We start from the raw sequence: 7,423 nt of genomic DNA, 5'->3' as shown, positions 1-7,423 counted from the left end.
GATGAGACGATGGGAAGACTGAAAGAGAGCTGGAGGAAGAAGGTACATCTACACAGCTTCTGTATTTTTCATATTGCTAAGCAATGTCAGTAGAAAATATTATGTCATGTAAGCAATGTCAGTAGAAAATATTATGTCATGTATACTGTAAATGCAGAAATATTCGCGGTGGATTAATATTCGCGGTTTTCGCGGCGGCTGCTTCACCGCGAAATTAAATCCACCGCGAATATTTTGTCTGCTGGCGCCGCCTAAGGTGCCCCTTTTCCGCTCCATGTACATACTACTACAGTAACTGTCTTTGTCACTGTATAATGAAATGTTTGACATACTTACTACGGTGAAGACACACATGTATTTTTTTCATACGACCAACTGTATTACAGTACTGTACAGTATGTTCACCATGATACGAAGGTCGTACTACTGTATACTATTACGTATTGAGAGGGTAGATACGTGTAGATCAGTAACAGTGGCTCACGCAAGAACAAGTCAAAAGCATGGAAACTGTTCTATCCGTCTGTATAGGACCCTTACCGGTTAACCAGCAAGTGTTTTCCAACTGGCGGTTTGTAGAGGCGCCGGGTTTTACACGGCAGTTCGTGACTACAGTGCAGTGCTGAAAATGCATTGAATTTCGCGGGATGGCGCTACCGCGAAATTAAATCCACCGCGAAATGTCCATTTTGCCGCTACCGCAAAATTAAATCCCCGCAAAATTAAATGCATTTACAGTTATAATATATTTTTTTTTAGAGTTCACTGCAAAACAAGGCTCGAGAGCCACTCAAGCGTTTTGGGTTACAATACTGTATTGTGAGGAAAGATGTCGGTTAACTCTTGACTTAAACAGTTTCAGATTGTACCCCATGGGCAAGCAAGTCCGTATCAACTAGATTTGTACTTACTGGCATTGGAATAAGCTTTCACAGTCATATGTGAATGGGTTGTTAGCTATCTTAAAAAGTTTGTGTGTGTTGCGAGAAATCATTCTGAATCAAAGTTCAACTGTAATTTTCAATGCAAAAATTGTATTTACTAAATGTTTGACTGCCCAACTTGAGTCTTTGTTAATGAATGAGCAACCCACTACTTCTGTGATGCCATGTTCTGCAGATAGAACAGGTGACACGGTGAGGCAATGTTGCGTTAGCTATCTAAAACTTATGATCCACTGCTCACCAAGTCATGTGTTCTGTCTGCATAAGGTGACGTCAGAAGCCGTGGATTGCTTCTTCCTTGACAAAGATTGAAGTTGGACAGCCAAAAATGTTTTTTGGATAAATCATGTATAAATTGGATATATAGGAATTGGTCACATTCCAAATATTTTGACTGATCTGTTGATTGTATATTTGTTTGTTTGTCAGGTTACAAACACAGAAACGATGCAGCAAGAGAAAATGCCGCTGATGCAGGAGAGAACAAGCCACAAGACAACACTGCAGCTGGAGACAGTAAGAAAGAAGATGAAAATGCCAATGCCAGCGACAAGCCCGGCAAACAGGAAAGTAAGAACCCCAATGATGATGGTCGGCCAGAGCAAAGTGAACCTGCAGCTTAGAGCAAAGCTTGCTGGCAAAAATTGTATCCAAGATCTGCGTACCCTGTGTATAATGTACTTAATGTATCTGCGTTGAACGACAAAGTGCTTTTGCTCCACGAAAATTGCTTTATATTCAATGTGACTAATTGTATGTATGACTTTAATGTTATACTGTATCGATATTCATAGTATCTATTGTGTACAGATTTTAAATTTAGTTCATAAAGGTTCATAGTATAATATTGTACAAATTGTCGATTGAATGTTTTTTTTATTATAAGTTTTCTGAAATTGCGTATAGACCATTTTCCAAATACATGTAGACTAATTTTCCACTTAAGTCATGTATGTAATTCTATGTACATAGTTAGGTAGATGTTGACATAGGAAAAGCCATAGACCCAATGTGGTGACCTTGCTTCTATCCCTGTACATTTGTAGCCGCTGCCGCCGCTGAAAAGTTCTGGCATGATATCTATCACGTAGGGAAGGGGACCGGGTAACCAGGATGTGCCATGGCCGCCACAACAGTAAATTGTCATGTAAGATAGTGTCCGACGTGATGTGGTCATTATGTGTCTGTGGTTGGCCTTAGATGTGTATAGTTTGTAATATATGTATGTAGTAGCATAAAAAATATTGTAACTAAGAATTGTTCACCTCATCGTGTAAGACCATTCTCGTTTGTCTGTGTTGAAGGACGCAGGTTTGAATCTGTTGGAGAATGTGTAAGACTTCATTGTGCAGTCCTCATGAATTGTGTCATCTCTGTGTTGTCTTCCTTTACATACTACATGTAGCTGCGCCTTGTACTTGCCTATGCCAGTGCACAAATAGAGTATATCTGTCCTAGGCACTATCACGAGAACCTATACATTTGAATTCATACATCACTTATGTATATTGATACTTCAATGTAAGTCAATGATGAATGTATAATCCGTCATGTTTCTCTGTTGGCAGACAATACAAAAATACATATCATAGCTGCTAACTTTTAGAGATTATCACATGGTTACAGTTTGTTGTATCACGCTGCTTTTGTAATGTTTGCACCATTCAGCTACACTACACAGATACTACCTTGTCATGGGTCAAAAAGATTGTCAATGTATTTCCAACAGGACCATTAAAAGGGGGAACTGAATATGGAGGAACGCTGAGCAGATGATGTACTGTGCACTTCCTGTGTTTCAGGTAACCACAGATCTAAACAACTAAAAGTTGAACACATCTGACATTGAACTTGGAAACTACACAAATATACATTTAGAAGTTGGCATTATGCCATTGATATGAAAATAGTGTAACAGCAGTAGCTGTCTTATGTTGCAAATGATAGGGAAAACATGGCTGTATGAATTGTTCATTTTTACTGAAACGTTACATTAAGGCGAGAAAACGAATCCTGATGGAACACAAAGGTTTGATAACAGCTGTAAATCTTACTGTCAAAAGTGATGTTAGTACAAGTCATATCATATATATTGTGGTTATTGTTGGCGAGCCATAAGTCTTATGGCTGATGTGGAAATGTGGAGACGAGAGTTGCACCTCTAATTATCCGTTCACTGTTACTGTCATACTTGAAATGTTCTCTTATTATCATGCCTGGTTATAGTGGACCAAAAGAGATGGATTTACCCAACTGGAAGATTTCCTATATGTGCTTGTGTTTATGCATACATTATGACAACATTTTCAGCTTTATTGAAGGCTTGATCAATGTTCAGACTTAGTTCCCAGAGTTTGCAGCCTTGCAAAAGCAAGAAGACTCTTAAGGTTTTTAAGATCACATTTGATGAAGTTTGAGTCTGGTAATGTCTGAAGTCTGCCCATCTTCTCTGTATAGCTGTTCATATGGACCTGTATAGTGCTTTAACCAGTGTTGCCTTTGGCAGTGTGTGCCTTTGATTTCCAGAACCCATGATTGTTTTTTTTTTTAAATTTGTGTTCAGTTGAGACAGGGCCTGGAAAAACACACTCCATACACTAGTAGAAGCAGTGCAGTAGACAACATTTGCAGTGTGCATCTATACATATAAAAAAGGGTTATTGACATGCTACTGGCCTTCAATGTGTGTATACCCTGCAGAAGTGTTGTAATGCTATTATTAATGAATTCACAAAATCTAATGGTTGCAATATTCTTTGGTATGGTGTGTTGTGTTGCCTTCTTTCTTGTGGGTACTATACATTGTATGTATTCCTATATAAGAGTTGATATTTTCATGTTTTCTTGCAACACAACCAAATGGCACATATCAATCATGTATAACATGTAATATTACCTCATCCAACTCTTCATATGTCGTTCTACATGTATGTATGAGTATGTTTTATTTTAGCTTAAACTAAGACAACTGTATAAATATTTTGTTGATATATCTGTCCATACAATCATATTAATGAATGTAAACTTTGGTGACACTGTGGAGAATAATTGCAAGTGGTATTATGGATGTCTGACAGTAAAACCAAGTTGGTTTTGAAACAGTTATGTTGCTGGTGTCATACTAAGAATGTGTATACAGAATGTTATCAATATACGTAGTGTACGTTGTGTAGATGTTTATGGTTTGTACCATGGGTACATAGGGAAAGAGAGAGAACTATATGATGACAGAGTATATACGAGTGTGTTGAAGGGAGATGTTGCAATATAGGTGTCATTTTGGGATATATTTTTGTATCTGTGCATGGTTGGAATTGTCGAGTACCTTGTGCTTTGAGCAACACTTTGGAATAAAGTTTCACTTCTCTGTAACAGGAGGAAGGATGATGTGTCTCCTTTTCTGTTTTACCGTTCAATTTGACACTACATCACATCCAGTCATTATGTGATGCTAGTTCACCTTTATCTGCGAGATAACATATATTGGTTGTTTTTAAAAATGGTATTTAGGGATGTTAAGTTGACCAACGGTTGTGTCAAACTGCATTTTTTTTAGATATTGCAATTTGAAACCACCTTCCATAGAATTGTTAATCCTAAACACCCTGTTCTAAATACAAACTAATATAGGTTACCCCGTGGATAACTGGGATGAACTAGTGTTAGATTTAGTGATGTGTATTATATTCCAGTTCAACAAAGAAGGTAACAAATGTAACATTATTTTATAAAGTTTAGTTTTCTTTTACAAACTTATTATTAGAGGTTTGTGTTATACGGCAGCAGCACAGGATACTACATTGAACGAAATGTCACCCCTCACATTTTTGCATGACCATACATACATGCAAATGTTCAAGCATATATATATATATACCTGAATACATTCATACAGCAGTAAGGGCAGTCGACTACTGGATACGGGGGCGTGATTGGGGATGGGTTTTAGCTTTTTTGATTTTTGGAAAAAGAACCATTGAACATTCCTGATTTCTCCGACTTTTCTCCATTCTGGAGTACGTAAAACTGTTTTGAAATAGGCTAGCTCGTGGTCACAGTATTTGTAGAAGTGACATTTTTTCTGTCTTTCTCATTACCATATAAATGATATCCAAGCAGATATCACGCAGTGTCCTGGGTACGAGATTCGGGAATCTTCAAGATGGTGGACCGACCAAAACACACCGACGTTGCGTAGTAGTATTGGGAACTGCATTTGCTATCCAACTGTAGTAGCTTTATATACTTGGATACCTGGACTTGCAGTCGAGGAAGGCGGCGCCTGTTGTGGACTTATAAGATATATCTGGTTGTTATTTGTTAGAAGAGGACTTGTGGTACCGTCACCAGGATTTTCGTCTTTTCAAGGAAAACTTGAACAAGAATCTTTATGATAGGACACAACTGGAAGCCTCAGGTGCTACACAAATGTCCGAGGTGGGTGGTTTCCCTGTTACAATTTGTTAGATATCAATAAAATTATCTAAGTAATGTCACGTTCATTGTCATTTTCTTGTAGCAGGAAAATGTAAGAAATATTTCTTATTGGCAAGACAGTGTAGAGTACATACGTCCAGATAAGGCAAAAAACAAGGTTTTGGTTCATTTTTTAGGCACGTGCTGACCACTAATTTGAAGTGGGTAGGATGATGACATACGGTCGCGATTGTAGCTTAGGGTTTAAGTTCCGGCCTGGCAAACTTGGTATCTTTGGAAAGGTCCCTTAGTAAGGAATGGAAAGATGGAAACCGCAAAATTTTCGGATACTTCCTTCTCGAGATATTCTTGAGTATATGGGCTGTGTTTAGGCGCAACCGCTAGCTCCTTTTTTGAAGCACCGCCTGTCACGGCAAGGGGTAGGATGATGACATACGGTCGCGATTGTAGCTTAGGGTTTAAGTTCTGGCCTGGCAAACTTGGTATCTTTGGAAAGGTCCCTTAGTAAGGAATGGAAAGATGGAAACCGCAAAATTTTCGGATACTTCCTTCTCGAGATATTCTTGAGTATATGGGCTCTGTTTAGGCGCAACCGCTAGCTCCTTTTTTGAAGCACCGACTGTCACGGCAAGGGGTAGGGTGATGACATACGGTCGCGATTGTAGCTTAGGGTTTAAGTTCCGGCCAGACAAACTTGGTATCACTGGAAAGGTCCCTTAGTAAGGAATTGAAAGATTGAAACCGCAAAATTATCGGATACTTCCTTCTCGAGATATTCTTGAGTATATGGGCTGTGTTTAGGCGCATTTTTGTAAGCACCGCCTGTCACGGCAAGTGGTAGGGTGATGACATACGGTCGCGATTGTAGCTTAGGGTTTAAGTTCCGGCCAGACAAACTTGGTATCATTGGAAAGGTCCCTTAGTAAGGAATGGAAAGAATGAAACCGCAAAATTTTCGGATACTTCCTTCTCGAGATATTCTTGAGTATATGGGCTGTGTTTAGGCGCAACCGCTAGCTCCTTTTTTGAAGCACCGCCTGTCACGGCAAGGGGTAGGATGATGACATACGGTCGCGATTGTAGCTTAGGGTTTAAATTCCGGCCTGGCAAACTTGGTATCTTTGGAAAGGTCCATTAGTAAGGAATGGAAAGATGGAAACCGCAACATTTTCGGATACTTCCTTCTCGAGATATTCTTGAGTATATGGGCTGTGTTTAGGCGCATTTTTTGTAAGCACCGCCTGTCACGGCAAGGGGTAGGGTGATGACATACGGTCGCGATTGTAGCTTAGGGTTTAAGTTCCGGCCTGGCAAACTTGGTATCTTTGGAAAGGTCCCTTAGTAAGGAATGGAAAGATGGAAACCGCAAAATTTTCGGATACTTCCTTCTCGAGATATTCTTGAGAATATGGGCTGTGTTTAGGCGCATTTTTTGTAAGCACTGTCTGTCACGGCAAGGCGTAGGGTGAGGACACACGGACGCGATTGTAGCTTAGGGTTTAAGTTCCGGCCAGACAAACTTGGTATCTTTGGAAAGGTCCCTTAGTAAGGAATGGAAAGATGGAAACCGCAAAATTTTCGGATACTTCCTTCTCGAGATATTCTTGAGTATATGGGCTGTGTTTAGGCGCATTTTTTGTAAGCACCGCCTGTCACGGCAAGGGGTAGGGTGATGACATACGGTCGCGATTGTGGCTTAGGGTTTAAGTTCCGGCCTGGCAAACTTGGTAACTTTGGAAAGGTCCCTTAGTAAGGAATAGAAAGATGGAAACCGCAAAATTTTCGGATACTTCCTTCTCGAGATATTCTTGAGTATATGGGCTCTGTTTAGGCGTATTTTTGTAAGCACTGCCTGTCACGGCAACGGGTAGGATGATGACATACGGTCGCAATTGTAGCTTAGGGTTTAAGTTCCGGCCTGGCAAACTTGGTATCTTTGGAAAGGTCCCTTAGTAAGGAATAGAAAGATGGAAACTGCAAAATTTTCGGATACTTCCTTCTCGAGATATTCTTGAGTATATGGGCTCTGTTTAGGCGCAACC

At 39.7% G+C, this 7,423-nt stretch overlaps 1 long non-coding RNA gene across 1 annotated transcript; it reads left to right on the top strand.

Moving 5' to 3' along the window:
- LOC118409780 lies at nt 1–2,503 on the top strand. The gene is made up of 2 exons (XR_004830480.1): nt 1–42; nt 1,374–2,503. It is a non-coding gene; the product is annotated as an uncharacterized LOC118409780 (long non-coding RNA).
- Nucleotides 2,504–7,423: the final 4,920 nt, after the last annotated feature.

The sequence above is a fragment of the Branchiostoma floridae genome, chromosome 2 (assembly GCF_000003815.2).
Source record: "Branchiostoma floridae strain S238N-H82 chromosome 2, Bfl_VNyyK, whole genome shotgun sequence".
NCBI lineage: Eukaryota > Metazoa > Chordata > Leptocardii > Amphioxiformes > Branchiostomatidae > Branchiostoma > Branchiostoma floridae.
Note: the sequence above shows the minus strand (reverse complement) of the source record. Positions and strands in the feature narration are given on the sequence as shown.